General features: G+C 40.7%; 1 pseudogene; it reads left to right on the forward strand.

The window, feature by feature from the left end:
- Window positions 1-20,274: 20,274 nt before the first annotated feature.
- On the forward strand, window positions 20,275-20,795 carry LOC129650949 (coiled-coil-helix-coiled-coil-helix domain-containing protein 2-like; annotated as a pseudogene).
- The last annotated feature ends 194 nt before the right edge of the window (window positions 20,796-20,989 follow it).

Genomic DNA, 20,989 nt, shown 5'->3' on the forward strand with positions numbered 1-20,989 from the left:
AACCCATTTTACCCTTCCCCTTCAGCAAATGGTCAATTCCATATGATTTCCTAAAATTACCCACCCCCCTCAAATATCCTATTGAATTTTCAGGTTCCATGGAGGAGCCTGGTGGGCTGTAGTCCATGGGGTCACAAAGAGTCAAACATGACTGAGTGACTTCACTCATAGCTGGTCGATGTTTGTTTTCAATAACCCATTTTACCCTTCCCCTTCAGCAAATGGTCAATTCTATATGATTTCCTAAAATTACACCCCCCCCCCTCAAATTTCCTATTGAATTCTCAGGTTCCCTGAAATCCTAAATCTGGGAAACAGTCATGCCAAGTGTGATATCTGTGTCTCTACCATCCTAGACTTGCATCTCCAAACTCCATCAACAGAGAGAGTCTAAGGTTAAAGTAGAAGGAATTGGGAAGAAGAAGAAAATCCCATTTGCTATAGAAATATATTTTTATATTATATAGCAAATATATTTTCCTCTTCAAGAAGAGAAAATATATTTACATAGTCATGCCTGACTCTTTGTGACCCCATGGACCATACAGTCCATGGAATTCTCCAGGCCAGAATACTGGAGCGGGTAGCTGTTCCCTTCTCCAGGGGATCTTCCCAACCTAGGAATGGAATCCAGGTCTCTCTCATTGCAGGCAGATTCTTTACCAGCTTAGCCACCAGGGAAGCCCATATATTTAAATTACATGTAATGTAATTATCTATTGCATTAGTTGGGTGTGTGTGTATGTGTACTCAGTCATGTCCAATTCTTTGCAATCCTATGAACTGTAACCTGCCAGGCTCCTCTGTCCATGGGATTGTAAACTGCCAGGCTCCTCTGTCCATGGGATTTTCCAGACAAGAATACTGAAGTGGGTTGCCATTTCCTTCTCCAGGGGATCTTCCCAACCCAGATATCATCTTGAGCTTAGGGGCATTTTTTGACTGAGACTATTAAGGGTAGAAGCTTTAATTTCTTGGGGGTTTGAGAAGTAGCTTTCAGTTCTGTCTCATCTATTTTGTTTTAGTCTCTTTCCCTCTTTTCATTTCCCCTTCTTCTCGTTCTGAGCTTGTACCTTCCCTGCCCTCATACTTTAGCCTAACTTATCACAGCCATTAATGAACTCATTGAGGAACACGTGAGGATCTCTATCAATGGAGACCCAGTGGTCCATGCTGGGATGGTGTCACCCTAAACATTCACCCTCAGAATGAACACTGTTTAGTCCTCACGAAATCACTTCTCATTCCTTGTTCTTTGTTCTTAAACAAGGTGACTTCATCCAAATGCCATGAAGTCTTCCAGGCTGTACCACTGCTGCTTACATTAGAGGCAAACACTGCTTTGGAGTAATGTGGGAAAAGATTTGAGCAGCAGAAGTGCTTAGGTAAGAAAAAAGACAAATTAATTAACTTGTCAAATAATTTTTCTCTGATAGCATGAATATGATGGAGTCTTGTGTGATCAAGTATCATTTCCCAGAGGTGCTAATCATCCACTTTCTTAGTTTTCTTTGTGGTTCCAGAGGTATTTACAAATTAGCTCAATGTTCAGAGCACTGGTACATGAAGGTTGAGGAACATTTTCTAAAATTAAATAATCCAAATGACTACTAGTCTGTATGGATGTGGATCTAGGTACAATGTGAAATGTGTTTTTCTTTATACTATTACATGGCTCTAGATATTGCTTTAAAAGATGGTGAAAACCATGATATGCCAATTTATATACTGAAACTAAAATATTCTGTAATTTTTTTGTGGTAGCAATAATCTATCATACACATCTAAATACAATGTTTGCTTATCATATATAAAGGAATTTTATTAACAACTCCCATTACTACTGCCCTTACAGAGTGAATGTTCTCTACATAGAAATTAGCAATTAAAAATTTGCCATAGAACTATAATATTTCAAGAAATGTGTCTATTTTATAATTACTGTCACTAGAACATAAAATATATGAAAATGTTGATTATAACATTAAAAAAGCAAATTTTACAGAATATCTTTGTGAGTTAATAATGATAGTGCTCTTACTTATCAAACATTGCTATCCCATCAAGATAACACTCAGACATGCACAAAGTAATTATATCCAGTCACCTATGAGAGTTTGTTGGCTTTCAGTTATATGAAAACAATAGCTTTAAACAAAGTTTTTCACTCTATTATTGTGGATATGTATTTGTCCAGGAAGGGGGTGGACTATGTATTATCAAACAGGTTAACTTGTTTTAAGTCTTATAATTATTTAGATCTATGCCTGTGGGTTTCCATTTGAATATCTGCCAAGTTTTGTCTTGATTCCTTCACTCTTCCTTCTTTTTGTGTCTCCTCCTTTTGATATGTGTCTATTTCTCCTTCTTATTTCTGTCTTCTGTCCTCTGGCTTTATCTCAAAGTAAGTCTTATTGCATTATCTCAAATGCTTAATAAATACAATCTTTTTATTTGGGGGAAATCAAACCAAATCCATCTCTGAGGCTCCCTATCTCCCGGATGACAAGAAAAGCCCATCTTAGCCAGGGTGGAGAAGGCCATGAAGGTGGAATTATCCTCCTCTTTCTTTAGGGTCCTGTTACAAACCAGGAAGCTTACACAGATATCAAAAGGCCCTCGCACAATAGGATCTCAGGTTGATAACCGAAATTTTGTGTCCCAAGCCGACTCAGTGAAGGTAACCAGTTCTGCAGCTTCCTCACAAAGCTGGGACCCAGTCATCACTGCTCCTGAGAGGCTGGTGGTTGGAGTCTAACCTCTTCAGGATCCCTCAGTCATTCCCTTATGGGGTCCTACCACCTGTCAAGGTGCAGGAGGGCTGGTATGCATCATACTCTTTGAGGAGTCTGCCCCAACCACTTTCCAGTCTGGAGAAAGTATCTCTGCTTCCTCTAGCAACCTTCAAATTCCCCCAGTCTCTCCTTCCAGGATGATTCCTTCAGGAATCCCATGCTTCTGGAAAACATGCCTGAGCATCAAATTATCAAAAGACAGCTGCCACATTTTTGAGTTACAAACTCATCTAAAGCAAGGGACTGGACACAAAGACCAGGCTGTCTACTTGGAAGAGAGGAAAAAAAATACATAGGAAATGTTAGTTACTTAGTCATGTCTGGCTCTTTGCAACCTGGTGGACTGTAGCCTGACAGGCTCCTTTGGCCATGGGATTCTTCAGGCAAGAATTCTGGAGTGGGTTTCCATTTTCTTCTCCAGGGGATCTTCCCAACCCAGGGATAGAACTCTGGTCTCCTGCATACAGGTGGTTTCTTTACCATCTGAGCCACCAGGGAAGAGCAAAACAAATTAATGTTTAAAAAAAATATCTTACACATGTGGACTTGGGGCATGAGATGAAGAGGGCAGTGTATACTTAGTTCTGAAGATCTAAGAAGGGCTGGGCAATAAAAGCAAAGGCTCAGCTAGAATTAGAATTGATTTCAGTTATTAAGGGAAATTTCAGATTTCTTTTAGGTTATCCATTCAGCTCACTGGAAAAGCGATGGAGACAAGGGCTCAAGATTGTACTGCTGGCCAGGAATGAAGTCAGTGTACTTGGCTGCTGCATTCCTTGAGGTGTGTCTTGGAATTTAGTGATTTTTCTCAAGCTCCTGGTTCTGCCTCTCTTTAACATCTGCCTGTTGTCCCATATGTACTAAAATATAGACAAAATTAAATATGTTTAGAGGTGAGTTTTTTACTTCTTTTATTCACTAATTCATTCCAGCAGTATTTGTTGAGAGCTTTCTAATTGCCAGGCATTGTACTAGGTGCTGGGTGTGGGTGTGGGTGTATGTGAGCTTATTCACACAGTCGTGTCCAACTCTTTGGGGTCCCAGAGGTGCTGGGTGTATATTGGTGAATAAAATAGACATGCATTGCCTTATGGAATTTGTAGTTTAATAGATGAGATAGTTCCACTCATCTCACACACTAGCAAAGTAATGCTTAAAAGTCTCCAAGCCAGGCTTCAACAATACATGGACCGTGAACTTCCAGATATTCAAGCTGGATTGAGAAAAGGCAAAGGAACCAGAAATCAAATTGCCAACATCCGCTGGATCATCAAAAATGCAAGAGAGGTCCAGAAAAACATCTACTTCTGCTTTATTGACTATGCCAAAGCCTTTCACTATGTGGATCACAACAAACTGTGGAAAATTCTGAAAGAGATGGGAATACCAGACCACCTGACCTGCCTTTTGAGAAATCTGTGTACAGGTCAAGAAGCAACAGTTAGAACTGTACATGGAACAACAGACTGGTTCCAAATCAGGAAAGGAGTACATCAAGGCTGTATATTGTCGCCCTGCTTATTTAACTTATAAGCAGAGTACACCATGAGAAATGCTGGCTGGAAGAAGCATAAGCTGGAATCAAGATTCCTGGGAGAAATAATCAATAACCTCAGATATGCAGATGATACCATCCTTATGACAGAAAGTGAAGAAGAACTAAAGAGCCTCTTGATGAAAGTGAAAGAGGAGAGTAAAAAAGCTGGCTTAAAACTCAACATTCAGAAAACTAAGATCATGGCATCTGGTCCCATCACTTCATGGCAAATAGATGGGGAAGCAATGAAAACAGTGAGAGACTTTCTTTTGGGGGGCTGCAAAATCACTGCAGATGATGATTGCAGCCATGAAATTAAAAGATGCTTGCTCCTTGGAAGAAAAGCTATGGCCAAACTAGACAGCATATTAAAAAGCAGAAACATTACTTTGCCAACAAAGGTCTGTCTAGTCAAAGCTATGGTTTTTCCTGTAGTCATGTGAGGATGTGAGAGATGGACTATAAAGAAAGCTGAGTGCTGAAGAATTGATGCTTTTGAAGTGTGGTGTTGGAGTTCCTTGGAGTTCCTTCAGAGTTCCTTGGACTACAAGGAAATCCAACCAGTCCATCCTAAAGGAAATCAGTCCTGAATATTCATTGGAAGGACTGATGTTGAAGCTGAAACTCCAATACTTTGGCCACCTGATGCAAAGAACTGAGTCATTTGAAATGACCCTGATGCTGGGCAAGATTGAAGGCGGGAGAAGGGGATGACGGAGGATGAGATGGTTGGATGGCATCACTGACTCGATGGACATGAGCTTGAGTAAGCTCCAGGAGTTGGTGATGGATAGGAATCCTGGTGTGCTGCAGTCCATGGGGTCACAAAGAGTCGGACATGACTGAGTGACTGAACTGAATTGAACTGAGTTGAAATAGTAAACAAGAAAAGAAATAAATATGAAAGAAGCTAAAACAATAGAAGAGTTGAAGGAGTTAGGAAGGTTTGGCCTTCTCCATAGAAGGCTCAGAAGAACTTCTTAAATCTGAGAAGAGACATGTCCTATATCTTGATAGAGATTTGCCTTACATAATCATATGTGTTACCAATTGTCATACAATGATTTACTTAATATGTGTTCATTTCACTATCTAAATTATATAGAAATATATAAGGCAGGAAGACAAAAAGTCAAAGAGAAAGAAGAAATAAAAATGACTGCTGAACTTTAATTAATGATATATGCATGTTGGAGTTTTGGGGGTGAATTGTACAGATGTCTATAATTTACTTTGAAATACATGAGAAAGTAACATGGACTGATATATGGATATATAGATGGAAATACAATAAGGCAAATATAATCAAATGTTAAGAATGTAAAATCTAGGTCATGAGTATATAGGGATTCACTCTACAATTCTTCAGCTTTTCTTTTTTTTTTTGGTATTTCAATATATTCTTAATTAAATGTTCAGGAAAAAACAGTCACCATTCATTGACGACTTACTACAATCTGTTAGTTATTGTGCTATGCATATTTGATCTATTACCTGAAGTACTAAAGATAACAGTTTATAGTAGATATTGCATTTTCTTTTGTTGTAAATTACTAAATCTCTAAATTGTAAATTAGGAAACTGGGGCTAAGAAAAGTCATACAACTTGCCTAGGGCCGTATAATTAAGTGGCAGGCCTGTCTTCAAAGTCTGCACCTGTGCTAGCCAGAATGGCGCCCACTGGTCATACATGGCTCTTGAGCACCTGGAATGTAGCCAGTGTGACTGAAGAAATGAATTTATAGTTTTGTTTAATTTTTAACTGAAACAAATTCAGTTCTTAGAAAACTCACTTCAGTTACTGGAAAAGTTTCAAGGATGTTTTAAGGTACTTTTCAAATGTAGTATTTATGAATTCTAGTAGTAAACAAGAAATATTACTAAATATTCCCAATAAAAATTCAGCATTCAAACTTGAATGTACCATGAATGTAACAATAAACACACTTTTAAGACTTATTGTGAAAAAAAAGAATGTAAACTATTTCATTTATAATTTTTATATTGATGAAATGCAGAACTGATATATTTTTAAAATATTTAAATATAACTTTTTTATATTTAAATATAAAAATATTTATTTTTGGCTGCCTCTGGTCTTCATTGCAGTATCACTCAGTCAGTTCAGTTCAGTTGCTCAGTCGTGTCTGACTCTTTGTGACCCCATGAATTGCAGCACACCAGGCCTCCCTGTCCATCACCAACTCTCAGAGTTCACTCAAACTCACATCCATCGAGTCGGTGATGCCATTCAGCCATCTCATCCTCTGTCGTCCCCTTTTCCTCCTTCCCCCAATCCCTCCCAGCATCAGAGTCTTTTCCAATGAGTCAACTCTTCACATGAGGTAGCCTAAGTACTGGAGTTTCAGCTTTAGCATCATTCCTTCCAAAGAACACCCAGGACTGATCTCCTTTAGAATGGACTGGTTGGATATCCTTGCAGTCCAAGGGACTCTTAAGAGTCTTCTCCAACATCACACTTCAAAAGCATCAATTCTTTGGCACTCAGCTTTCTTCACAGTCCAACTCTCACATCCATACATGACCATTGGAAAAACCATAGCCTTGACTAGACAGACCTTTGTTGGCAAAGTAATGTCTCTGCTTTTCAATATGCTATCTAGGTTGGTCATAACTTTCCTTCCAAGGAGTAAGCATCTTTTAATTTCATGGCTGCAGTCACCATCTGCAGTGATTTTGGAGCCCCCAGAAATAAAGTCTGACACTGTTTCCACTGTTTCCCCATCTATTTGCCATGAAGTGATGGGACCAGATGCCATGATCTTCATTTTCTGAATGTTGAGCTTTAAGCCAACTTTTTCACTCTCCACTTTCACTTTCATCAGGAGGCTTTTTAGTTCCTCTTCACTTTCTGCCATAAGGGTGGTGTCATCTGCGTGTCTGAGGTTATTGACATTTCTCCCGGCAATCTTGATTCCAGCTTGTGCTTCTTCCAGCCCAGCATTTCTCATGATGTACTCTGCATATAAGTTAAATAAGCAGGGTGACAATGTATAGCCTTGACGTACTCCTTTTCCATGACACAGTCTCTCAAGTTGTGGTGCAAGGGCCTAGACATGTGGGATCTTAGTTCCCAAAACAGGGACTGAATCTGTGTCCCCTGCATTGGTGGATGGATTCTTAACCACTGGACCACCAGGGAATTCCCTGAAATGATAATATTCTGATGCAATGTGTTAAATTTTAAGTATTAAAATTAGTTTCACTTAAAAAATGGTTACATGTGAATCATATTAAATTTCTATTGGACAGATTTGGCCTATAGTCTTGCTAGTATATACCAGCATGTAAAATATTCATATTTAGGCTAAGTGATACAAGTTACAAGGAGCAGAGGTAGGGTGTGATGAGTTGGCCATGCACCAGTTCACTAAGATCTTTTGTAACTATGTGATCCTGATCCTGAGAAATTTTATTTAGTGCTTACTATATACCAGGGACTATTTTCAACTGTTGGTATTTATAAATTCAAGCATATTTAATCATTACCACAACTCTATGAGATAGGTCCTGTTATTATTCCCATTTTACAGATGGGGAAACTGAGGCCCAAGCATACATACATGAATATTTAGTTGCAGCTAAATCCAAGTAAAGAAACCATTGCCACTGAGATACACTCAGAATTTAAAACTTAACTCTTTCAGAACTTGCTTTACATGGCTTCGATTTAGAGATTTGGTTTCAATCTCTCAGACTCTTGAGAACATTGTCCTCCAAGGACACTGGCCCCTTTGCCATGCACAAGCAGCTATTTGAATTGTGCATCCCTTCCCAGAATTCTAAGACATTTATTCAAACAATATGGATCAAACTAGATAATTGGCCAACAGAAGTATACTGTAGCTGAGCAAATGGGTTATTAGAGGGGTCCCATTTGAGAATTCATCATTTTCTTTCAGTAGAAAGGGCAGGTTAATCTCTCTAAAAGCCTGCCACATCCTGTGATAATTGACTTAGCAATGGAATTGCCTTGCAGAAAGCCTCTGCATTTCTGTGGCAATGATGCTGATGGAGGTCTTGAAGAGGCCCAGGAACTGCTGGGTTGCTCTTCCTAAATATTCACAGAGGCAGAGAAGGTGACTACTGCATTCGGAGGCAGTTAATTTCCTAAATGCAAGGCTTTGTTCATTTTGAAGAGAATTTGGATTGGCTCGTGTTCTAGAAAGTGCAGCAGAGAAACTCAGGTGAGTTGTCAAAAAGTTACTTGAACAGCTTCGGCAGTTGTCACTGTTGATTTTCAGTACCAGAGATCAAGTCTTTCCCCTCTTTTATAAGTATGGCTTAACATCTGGGTCAATACCAATGTCAGTTATAATCCATGTCTATTTCCAGAAGGCATTGCCTGCTGTGGTTATGAGACCCAGTGTGTGTAGGCTGTTAGCACATTGGCAAAGATTTCAAACAGTGAAAGAGGAAGCTCTAAAAATTCAGGAGAATGTCACCGTAGTGCCAGTCCTCAAGAGAGTAGAAGGTGATAACCTGGGAAAGTCTTAAAGAGCATAACACTCTGAGGATGCCCAGTGGTAACTCTCACGTTCTCCTAAAAGCACAGAAGGTGCCAAATATAAATATCCAAAAGGTGTTACCTTCTGAGACCACAAAGTTAAAGTGTCCAGGCTTGTTAATCACCAGTAACAGATGGTGGGGAACATGTTGCATTTTGATGGGTCTAGACTATTGCTACTTTTTTTTTTCAATAATTTTATTTATCTATGGCTATGCTGGGCGGAGAAGGCAATGGCACCCCACTCCAGTACTCTTGCCTGGAAAATCCCATGGACGGCGGAGCCTGGTAGGCTGCAGTCCATGGGGTCGCTAAGAGTCAGACACGACTGAGTGGCTTCCCTTTCACTTTCATTTTCATGCATTGGAGAAGGAAATGGCAACCCACTCCAGTGTTCTTGCCTGGAGAATCCCAGGGACAGGGGAGCCTGGTGGGCTTCCGTCTATGGGGTCGCACAGAGTTGGACACGACTGAAGCGACTTAGCAGCAGCAGCATGCTGGGTCTTCATTGCTGTGTGGGTTTTTTCCTCCAGTTGTGGTGAGTAGGGGCTTGGTCGGGCTTCTCATTACAACGGCTTCTCTTGTTGCAGAGTATGGGTTCTATTTGGGCAAACTTCAGTAGTTGCAGCACTTGGGCTCAATAGTTGCATCCCCCATGCTCTAGAGCACGGGCTCAGTAGTTGTGCACACAGGTTTAGTTGCCCCTTAGCATATAGGATCTTCCCAGTGAAGTGAAGTGAAGTGAAAGTACTAGAGTCGGTAGCCTTTCCCTTCTCCAGGGGATCATCCCAGCCCAGGGATTGAACCCAGGTCTCCCGCATTGCAGGTGGATTTTTTTACCAGCTGATCCACAAGGGAAGCCCAGGATGTTCCCAGACCAGGACTTAAACCTGTGTCTCCTGCATTGGCAAGTAGATTCTTTACCACTGAACCACCAGAGAAGTCCTAGACCTTTGCTACTTAAAATGTGGTCAGCATCAGCATCACTAGGAAGCTTGTTGGAAATGCAAACTCACAGATCTCACCTTACATCATCTGAGTCAGGATTTCTGGGACTGGTGGTCAAGAATCTGCATTTTAACAATACTGCTAGATCAGTGCTTCTCAAACCATCTATGATGAAAGACACATTTTGCTTTGTTACTAACCAATCCTTTTGTATTCCTTATGAAAAATGTTTGGCCTCAGGTAAATAGCAGTGAAGCAACAAGTTCCACTCATCAACAGAAAATTGGACTAAAGATTCATTGAGCATGGCTCCGCCCATCAGAACAAGACCCAGTTTCCCCCTCAGTCAGTCTCTCCCATCAGGAAGCTTCCATTAGCCTCTTATCCTTGTCCATCAGAGGGCAGACAGACTGAAAACCACAATCACAGAAAACTAACCAATCTGATCACATGGACCAGAGCCTTGTCTAACTCAATGAAACTATGAGCCATTCCTTGTAGGGTCACCCAAGACAGATGGGTCATGGTGTAGAGTTCTGACAATTTGTGGTCCACTGGAGACGGGAATGGCAAACCACTTCAGTATTCTTGCCTTGAGAACCCCATGAACAGTGTGAAAAGGCAAAAAGATAGGACACTGAAAGATGAACTCCCCAGGTCGGTAGGTGCCCAATATATTACTGGAGATCAGTGGAGAAATAACTCCAGAAAGAATGAAGGGATGGAGCCAAGGAAAAACAACACCCAGTTGTGGATGTGACTGGTGATGGAAGCAAGGTCTGATGCTGTAAAGAGCAATATTGCATAGGACCTGGAATGTTAGGTTCATGAATCCAGACAAATTGGAAGTGGTCAAACAGAAGATGGCAAGAGTGAACATCGACATTTTAGGAATCAGCAAACTAAAATGGACTGGAATGGGTGAATTTAACTAGATGACCATTATATCTACTACCATGGACAAGAATCCCTTAGAAGAAATGGAGTAGCCATCATGGTCAACAAAAGAGTCCGAAATGTAGTACTTGGATGCAATCTCAAAAACGACAGAATGATCTCTGTTCATTTCCAAGGCAAACCATTCAATATCTCGGTAATCCAAGTCTGTGCCCCAACCAGTAATGCTGAAGAAGCTGAAGTTGAACAGTTCTAGGAAGACCAACAAGACCTTCTAGAACTAACACCCAAAAAAGATGTCCTTTTCATTATACAGGACTGGAATGCAAAAATAGGAAGTCAAGAAACACCTGGAGTAACAGGCAAATTTGGCCTTGGAGTACGGAATGAAGCAGGGCAAAGACTAATAGAGTTTTGTCAAGAGAATGGACTGGTCATAGCAAACACCCTCTTCCAACAACACAAGAGAAGACTCTAACACATGGACATCACCAGGTGGTCAACACCGAAATCAGATTGATTATATTCTTTGCAGCCAAAGATGAAGCTCTATACAGTCAGCAAAAATAAGACCGGGAGCTGGCTGTGGCTCAGATCATGAACTCCTTATTGCCAAATTCAGACTTAAATTGAAGAAAGTAGGGAAAACCACTAGACCATTCAGGTATGACCTAAATCAAATTCCTTACGATTATACACTGGAAGTGAGAAATAGATTTAAGGGACTTGATCTGATAGAGTGCCTGATGAACTATGGACAGAGGTTCATGACATTGTAAGGAGACACAGATCAAGACCATCTCCAAGAAAAAGAAATGCAAAAAAGAAAAATGGCTCTTTGAGGAGGTCTTACAAATAGCTGTGAAAAGAAGATAAGCAAAAAGCAAAGGAGAAAAGGAAAGATATAAGCATTTGAATGCAGAGTTCCAAAGACTAGCAAGGAGAGATAAGAAGGCCTTCCTCAGTGATCAGTGCAAAGAAATAAAGGAAAACAATAGAATGGGAAAGACTAGAGATCTCTTCAAGAAAATTGGAGATACCAAGGGAAAATGTCATGCAAAGATGGGCTCTATAAAGGACAAAAATGGTATGGGCCTAACAGAGGCAGAAGATATTAAGAAGAGGGGGCAAGAATACACAGAAGAACTATGCAAAAAAGATCTTCACAACCCATATAATCACGATGGTGTGATCACTCACCTAGAGCCAGACATCCTGGAATGTGAAGTCAAGTGGGCCTTAGGAAGCATCACTATGAACAAAGTTAGTGGAGGTGATAGAATTCCAGTTGAGCTATTTCAAATCCTAAAAGATGATGCTGTGAAAGTGCTGCACACAATATGCCAGCAAAGTTGGAAACCTCAGCAATGGCCACAGGACTGGAAAAGGTCAGTTTTCATTCCAATTCCTAATAAAGGCAATGCCAAAGAATGCTCAAACTGCTGCACAATTGCACACATTTCACATGTTAGCCAGAGAAGGCAATGGCACCCCACTCCAGTACTCTTGCCTGGAAAATCCCATGGACGGAGGAGCCTGGAAGGCTGCAGTCCATGGGGTCGCTGAGAGTTGGACAAGACTGAGCGACTTCACTTTCACTTTTCACTTTCATGCATTGCAGAAGGAAATGGCAACCCATTCCAGTGTTCTTGCCTGGAGAATCCCAGGGACGGGGGAGACTGGTGGGCTGCCGTCTATGGGATCACACAGAATTGGACACAACTAAGTGACTTAGCAGCAGCAGCAACACATGTTAGTAAAATAATACTCAAAATTCTCCAAGCCAGGCTTCAACAATACATGAACCGTGAACTCCCAGATGTTCAAGCTGGATTTAGAAAAGGCAGAGAAACCAGAAATCAAATTGCCAATATCTGTTGGATCATCAAAAAAGTAAGAGAGTTCCAGAAAAATATCTATTTCTGCTTTATTGAATACACCAAAGCCTTTGACTGTGTGGATCACAATAAACTGTTGAAAATTCTGAAAGAGATGGGAATACCAGACCACCTGACCTGCCTCTTGAGAAACCTGTATGCAGGTCAGGGAGCAACAGTTAGAACTGGATATGGAACAGCAGACTGGTTCCAAATCGGGAGAGGAGTACGTCAAGGCTGTATATTGTCACCCTGCTTATTTAACTTATATGCAGAGTACATCATGAGAAACTCTGTGTTGGATGAAGCACATCTGGAATCAAGATTGCTGTGAGAAATATCAATAACCTCAAATCTGCAGATGACACAACCTTTATGGCAGAAAGTGAAGAACTAAAGAGCCTCCTGATAAAAGTGAAAGAGGAGAGTGAAAACATCGACTTAAAACAACATTCAGAAAACAAAGATCATGGCATCCAGTCCCATCACTTCATGGGAAATAGATGGGGAAACAGTGGAAACAGTGACAGACTTTATTTTTGGGGGTGTCCAAAATCTCTGCAGATGGTGACTGCAGCCATGAAATTAAGACGTTTACTCCTTGGAAGAAAATTTATGACCAACCTAGACAGCATATTAAAAAGCAGAGACATTACTTTGCCAACAAAGGTCCATCCAGTCAAGGCTATATTTTTTCCAGTAGTCATGTGAGGATGTGAGAGTTGGACTATAAAGAAAGCTGAGCACTGACGAATTGATGCTTTTGAACTGTGGTGTTGGAGAAGGCTCTTGGAAGTGTCTTGAACAGCAAGGATATCCAACCAGTCCATCCTAAAGGAACTCAGTCCTGAATATCCATTGGAAGGACTGATGTTGAAGCTGAAACTCCAATACTTTGGCCACGTGATGCGAAGAGCTGACTCATTGGAAAAGACCCTGATGCTGGGAAAGATTGAAGGCAGGAGGAGAAGGGGATGGCAGAGGATGAGATGGCTGGATGCCATCACTGACTCAATGGATATGAATTCGAGTGAACTCCAGGAGTTGGTGATGGACAGGAAGGCCTGGTATGCTGCAGTCTATGGGGTCACAAAGAGTCAGACACGACTGAGAGACTGAACTGAACTGAACTGAACTGAATTCTTTTGTAACACATCATAGACATCAAGACAAATTCAGTAATCATTCCCTGGGCTGTTTCAGCAATATCCTTTGCTATGTAAGTTTTAAACACTTAGTTTTCAACTTGTTCTGTTAACCTTTTTTTTTTTATTGGCGATTGTTAACAGTTTGTTCATGGGATGGTACCAGTCTGTGGACCACACATTGAGTAACACTTATGTAAGCCATAGCTCTCTAGTCCATTGGTATTCCTCAGGCCAGAATGATCACTGCTGATGCCTGGAACTCTTGCCTCTTTCCCACGGAACACCAGTGAGCCTTGTAGAGAATAAAGACACAGATATCAGAGTTAATCAGGACCACCCCTTCTATTTAACTTGGTCATACAGGTATCGATGCTATGCACACTTTCAAATAACCCATTTTAGCTGAACCATATCAGGTAAAGTTTGTTCATGGGTGGATCACCTTCTCAGGTTGCTACATTAGGATGGTGAGTTACAAAGACTTGCTTTTCATATAGTATTACTGTTGTGATTCATAAAACTCACAGTTGACATGAGCATGTAGATGTTATGAAGTAAAGTACATTTATTTTTGTATCTCTCTTCCAATAGGGCTGAATTTCTAATTTTCTGCTGAATTGCTGTGTTACAGAATTTGGCTAGTCAGATCACATTTGGAGTTCATCGAATTGTAATGGGTGAAGAAACACAGGGAGAGGGGTTCTTTCCTGGACTTGATTTTAGAGTTGTCATTGTCGCATAAATTGAGGTGTTTAATAAAAAGTTTGCTTTAATCTCTACTCCTGTTTGGTTATCCTCATCCCATAGCCATATCTCTTAAAATTTCATTAAAATACATTAGGGCTTATTACATCCCTTGTTTATATTAGAGATTCTGTAACAGAAGGTGTCAATGATGTAAACATTACATAAAAGTAAAGGTTTCAGAAATGAAAGCAGTGCTTAATGGAGCTGCTTTGCTAGTGGGAAATGAATTCAGATATTATCCAGAACCAGTTCTTACTCTGAGATGCTCCCCACTTACAAAGAGTGTCAAAGAGCCTTTTAGCAACCTTCAAAAAAAATAAAATCTATGATTGTTTACATGAAAGTGTTTCAAAATCTTCATCTCCTATAAATTGTGTACAGCCAAGTGGGTGCATTAGGATTTATACTGAATCTCTTTATCTGGTAAGATAAAAGAAATGTTTATAATTTCCTTGAAATGTATTTGCTTTCCTCCTGGCCTTAGATAATACCGTTAACCTTCTAAAAGGAGCCATTTATGAAATAGTTGTTTAACCTACAACACCAACAGTAGCATAAGCCCTTTGGTATTTTCTAAGCCCCAAAATGAATAATTGTGCCTTTTTCAATTATTTGACCTCTCCTGTACAAAGGAGCCTGGTTTGTGAAGTTTATCCAGTTGTTAGGAATAACTGTGGCAAATCATTTTCAATGGTTTCTCACTTTGGTTTCTTGAATTCACATGTGATGAAAGTATACCCTAAAGAAATTGCAAACTAAAACCACAATAAGATACTATTTTACACCCACCAGAAGGGGCAAATGAAGAGAAAGGCTGACAGTACCAAGTGTCGGTAAGGATGTGAGGCAAAGAGAACTCTCCTACAAGCTGGTGGTAAGTGTGAACTGGTACAGCGGCTTTGGAAAACAGTTTGATCCTATGCAGTAAAGCATGTGAATATAACTCAGCGTTTCTCTTCCCAGGTGTACACCTTACAGAGATGCTTACATATGTACGCTAGGCTATACACAAGAATATTCTTATTAGTGTGGTTTATTTGGTTTTGGCTATGCTGGTCTTCATTGCTGCACATGGGCTTTCTTGAGTGGCAGCGAGTGGCGGCTCCTGTCTAGTTGTGGTACATGGGTTTCTCATTGTGATGGCTTCTCTTGTTGCAGAGCAGGGCTCTCGGGCAGGCAGGTTTCAGTGTTGTGGCCCACAGGATTAGTTGCCTGGGTGTATGTGGAATCTTCCTGGACCAGGGATCAAACCCATGTCCCCTACCTTGGCAGGTGGAATCTTCACCACTGGACCACCAGGGAAGTCCTACTGTAGTTTCTAATGGCAAAAATTCCCAACAGGAAACTCAAGTGGTCAGCTACTAGGAGAAGGGATAAATTCATATTGTTACAATTCATCCTGAAATTCATACAATTGCAGCAAAAAAAAAAAAAAAAAGAATAAAATATAACTATGTGTCATCATGGATTGAATCTTAAAAGCATAAAATTAGGTAAAAAAGCAAGTTCTAAGAGAATACATACAATACTATTTCATTTGAATAAAGTGAAGTGATGTGCAAAACTAAGCAGTGTACATGTGAGATAAAATGACTATGAAACGCAAATGGATTTATTAACAGAAAATAAGATAATTATCATTTTTGGGGGAAAGGGAGGAGCAATCAGTGGAGGTGAATCAGTGAGTCAGTGAAATCTGGAAGTTCTAGTAATGCTCTATTTCTGAATCGGGGCTGTAGTTACATGGGTGCATTTAAAAAATCAGACAAATATGGTCTGTATATAATTTGTAAGCATGAACTTTTCATGATGAAATAAAAGTAAATGAAAAAAATTTTTTTTCCTAAAAAAAAAAAAAGGGGGGGGAAAATTTTTCCTAAAAAGAAACTATGAGAACTCTATATGCCTGATGAGTTCCATTAAGTTAATCGGGCTAACAAACTATCTCCAATTGGCTTAATAAAACAAAGTGTATTTTTCTCTCATGGCTACATGTCCAGTGAGAATCACCAGGGGTCTTTGGTTATTGTGCTGACTGAGGGTGACAGAGTTTCTGTGTTTTAGAGCCTCTAGGACTACTGCCTGTGGAAAAAATTATCACCAGATCATCACCAAGGGGAGGAGGGGAAGGTGGAGAAGGAACAGGACAAGTCAAGCACTTCAAATTGCTCCCTGGAAATGGTAGGTCACCTCCACTCACATTTTATTGACCAGGTCAGGCTCTGCTAACATCAGAGCAACATCAGTGTTAGGGAAGTGCAATCTTACTATGTCTCTGGAAAGAGAAGCTGAATCTTCGTGAACAGATCTGATGACCATACTGACTTCTTTTTTTTTTTTACTGTCAGATAGACTTTATTATTAACATACCTAATAAGTTCAGCAGTATTATAGTTTCTTTTTTTTTCTTTTTTTTTTAAATTTTATTTTATTTTTTAAACTTTACATAATTGTATTAGTTTTGCCAAACATCAAAATGAATCCGCCACAGGTATGACTTCTATACAACCATAGCCAAATGTTGAGTTCACTGCTGCTTCTCCTTCCAAGGTCCCAGAAGAATACACATGTCAGCTTATCTGCCATTTCGCCTCTAATAAGGATTCAGCACTTTGAGAAGGCTTCTTTCTTGATGGTCTTGGGAGAGAATCCCTTCTAAAGATAGGACACTTAATTTCAAACAAAAGTCATAGCCTTGAAATAAAATCCTCTTTTCAGGATGAAGTTTTGTGGGTCTTCTTGGTATCTGTGGAGGTAGAAGGCAAGGATACTCAGAGTTCTGCTTCCAGAATTGGAAAAAGGCATGTTCGGTGGCAGTGGTGGCGAATAGGAAATGGCTGGCCAGGATACCAAGCGAAACCAAGCCTATTTGAAAAAACAGAAACCAGCAGTAGCAAATTCACAGCCAAGATCTGCCCTTCCCTTTGTGTCAGAATGCCAGTGCCTCATATGAATTGGACATACCTGAATCTGGGCAATCTGGGGGAGTGAGCAATTATATGCCAGCCATCTCACCTGGCAGCCAGCCCTCAGTATCTTGTCCCCAGGAGTAGGGCAGAGGCTGGCTCTTTGCTCTCCAGTCCCATTCCTCATCCCAGATACACTGGGAGACTGTGTCTCCCAACCTGCTTTGCAGTTAGGATTGGGCCATGGGATCTGGGATCTAGAAACTTTAACATGGTGGACATGACATGATATACAGACCTGACCATAAACCAGTAACACAATATCCACACTTTGTCACTCCCCTTGTTTTGGGCTAAATGCAGAGGAACCACCCTGAAGAGTCAACCAGATGATAGAAGCCTGGGTCCCCAAATCGCCTCATTGAAGGCCACTAAAAACCCAACCAGAAGATGATGTGAGCAAGAAATAAGTCTTTATTTTGTGAAACCAGTGAAATCTGGGTTAGTTTTACTTTAGTTAGTTTTACTTTACCATAAAATAATATAAGGGATCACAGCCCCTTTCTTCAAAGCAACTGCTGACAAAGGACTCTGCTGGGCTGAACTCAGATAATTATCTAGGACAAGTCTGCTTGGCATAAAAAGAGGGATTTATCATCTTTGCTTACTACCCTCAAAATGGATAGACAAACCAGGTTTTGCCCCTGTGCTGGGTGATCACTGAGTTGCTGTTATAATTTGAGCACACACAAATGCTTCAACTGAATTAAAAAAAAAATTCATCCCATGTAGACTTTCTGATTGTCTGGAACTTTGAACATTGAATCACTTCTTCAAATGATATAAGAGCTGGATATTTTTAGCAGAAGGTGTGATATGATTTAAGAGATGATATAATCCTATAAATGTCTGGACAGGCTGCTTTATATGCTTTGGGGTCAATTACGAACAATAAGCCCATTGGATGAAGGAGGATACAAAATCCAAATGCTGTTTTATGTATGTGGAATATGGAGACAGAAATGCCCAGAAGGAAAAGACTAGAGTCCAAAGTAAATGAGCAGACAAAAATGATGGTCAGGAATGGAGCTGTCTAGTGAATTGGTTTGTTTTTTATGATTTTTTTTTGGCAGTAAGAAAAGAAGATAAAATGCAGACTTGTAGTCACAGTAGTGGGACCTGTAAGTGACACCTTTGTGCTCATGATGGAGATGTGGTGGCCCAAAGTGGGTTTACTATTCCTTACAGGAGGAAAAGAATAAGCTTGTATTTGGTCCCGGACACACAGTGACATCGGGGCAACTATAATGGCTGGTTAACCTCTCAAGAAGTGACACATCAGCTGAAGCATTTGAAGTGGTTGGGTCTTGTCCCATGGGGTCTTGCATGTTTGCTTTTCAAATGCACGTCCAAGAAGCAGCCTGGTCACTGGTCGACTCATGAGTCCAACCTAAATGTTGATTCTATCACATGTTACAGGCGTCACCTCGGGTAAATTCTATCACCCTTTGGAGCTACAGTGTCCACCCCCATCTATAAAATGAGGATTCCACAGAAACTTCATGAGATGCAAAGGATAAAACATGTGAAAACAACTACAGTGGTGCCTGGCATGTGACCAGCATTCAGTCATATTCACTCCCTTAATTCTTTCCTCCATTTGGTAGTAAGTTCCTTGAGGGAAGGATCAGGGCATAGTCATGCTGCATCGCCCCAAGGGCCTGGAATACCGTCTAGAACATTGCAGATGCTTGATAAATGTTTATTAGATGTGCAACAGAAAGGGCTGGGGTGAAACTTTGGAGCTAACTCTTGGACCCTAGTAAATTAATATACTGACTTTTTTATGAATTTCTCTTAAGATGAGTGTGTTAGGAACACCTCAGTCTCAGCAGCATTTAACAGAGACCCAAGTGACTGGGGCTGAAAAGATACAAGTTGACTTCCCTCTCACATAAAAGTCATGTAAAAGGCAGTGCAAGGCTGGTATAATGACTCCATTGTATGTCCTGGTGGCCTTTGACCTCTTTGTCCATGATGGAGCAAAAGGAGTAAGGGGTGGTACAGTGCCACTATCTTTAATGACACACCCAAGAATCTCTCCTCTCTGACCTCCTGTTACCAGAAGTTCTTGCTAAAACAGTGGCTGGGACTGGAATTTGTATCCCAAGTGTCCAAGTGGCTTCAATTACTTGGAAAGGGAGACTAGATACTAGAAAACAGCCTGAAGTTTCTTCCACGGTCTTTCTCTGTAATAGTTTTTTAAAAATGGAATGATCACTGACCTGCTATGCTGGGCCATGGGGATAGCAGCCACTTCCCAGTGATGGAGCAGCTCAAGTCTAGAAGCATCCTGACTCCAAGATAAATGAGGAGCCTCCAGAGAGTCTTCTTAATTGTCCATTTATGGGTGAGAAATAAATTGCTTTCTTGAAATCCATATTACTTTGGATCTTTGTAATTGACAATGTACAGTTTAAATAATGCAAGGGCTGGTGTACAGATGGCTCTCTGTAGCTCTGTGTGACATGAAGGGACTTTTGCCTTCTTTCCCATGGGGGAACAAGTGGTCCCTCTCTCTTCTGACTCGGCAGCTACACTGACTGGCAGGAAACCACTCTTCTCTCCACCCAGCTGTGACTTCAGTCTATGAGCTAAAATTGAAGTCAGGGGTGAGTTAATGTACTGTATTGTACCCCAGTACCTCCAGTTTATCTCTTCTCACTTATTGGGTTTGTACTTGTGTTTTATATCAGCAGTACATATTGTACAATACAAATGTACAATACACACACAAAAATCAAGCCAATCAGAAGTAATAAGATTATAAAACACAGTCCTCCTCTCTGTAGGAAATCTCAGTATGTGAAAATTCAGATACATTGTAAGTGATGCTCTCTTGCTCTTCTAGAAGCTGCACTTTCAGCATGGCCCCTCTGGCCAGCAAACACCACAGGATGAGAGCTGTGCCCAGGCCAGCAGCCACGGCTCGGCCAGCAGCAGTGGCTCCACCATCTGCTGTGGGCTCCCGTACTGCTGCTCCCAAGCAGCCAGGTCTGATGGCCATGCCATTGCAGCCAGCGTGGCTGTGGGTTCTGTGTTTGGCCTCGCTCTGGGTCACACCATCATGGGGGCTTTGGAGGAGGAAGTTTGCAAGGCCTGCCATCACTTACCAGGAGCCTCAAGGAACTCAGCTGTCAGAGCAGCAGTAGCAGCATGGCCCATGCTTCTTTCAGGTGAAACTCTTTCTGGCACATGTCCAGAACCAGGGTGACCTTAAGCTTTCTGAGGGTTTCATCAGGGTTCTGAAACAGTGCAGATTGGTGAACAGATTAGCTTAATCATGAAGTTCCAGTTGAAGACATGCAAAATCATCTCTCATGATCATGTTGATTTAACATTAAAAATATAACTGATGGTGAAGACATACAGTGTGAAACCACCTCTTCTCAATTATTAATACCTTTTGTGCTTCAGGATTGCAGTGGAAGAGGGTGTTTTCACTCTATAGAAGTTCATTGAGATGGTATTGAGTTTGGGGCTGGGCAGATGTCTGTGTGGCCTCTTAAACATGTTTTTCTGATGTTATTGGTGTGAATTCATTAA

Source organism: Bubalus kerabau, chromosome 4 (assembly GCF_029407905.1).
Source record: "Bubalus kerabau isolate K-KA32 ecotype Philippines breed swamp buffalo chromosome 4, PCC_UOA_SB_1v2, whole genome shotgun sequence".
Classification (NCBI taxonomy): Eukaryota; Metazoa; Chordata; class Mammalia; order Artiodactyla; family Bovidae; genus Bubalus; species Bubalus kerabau.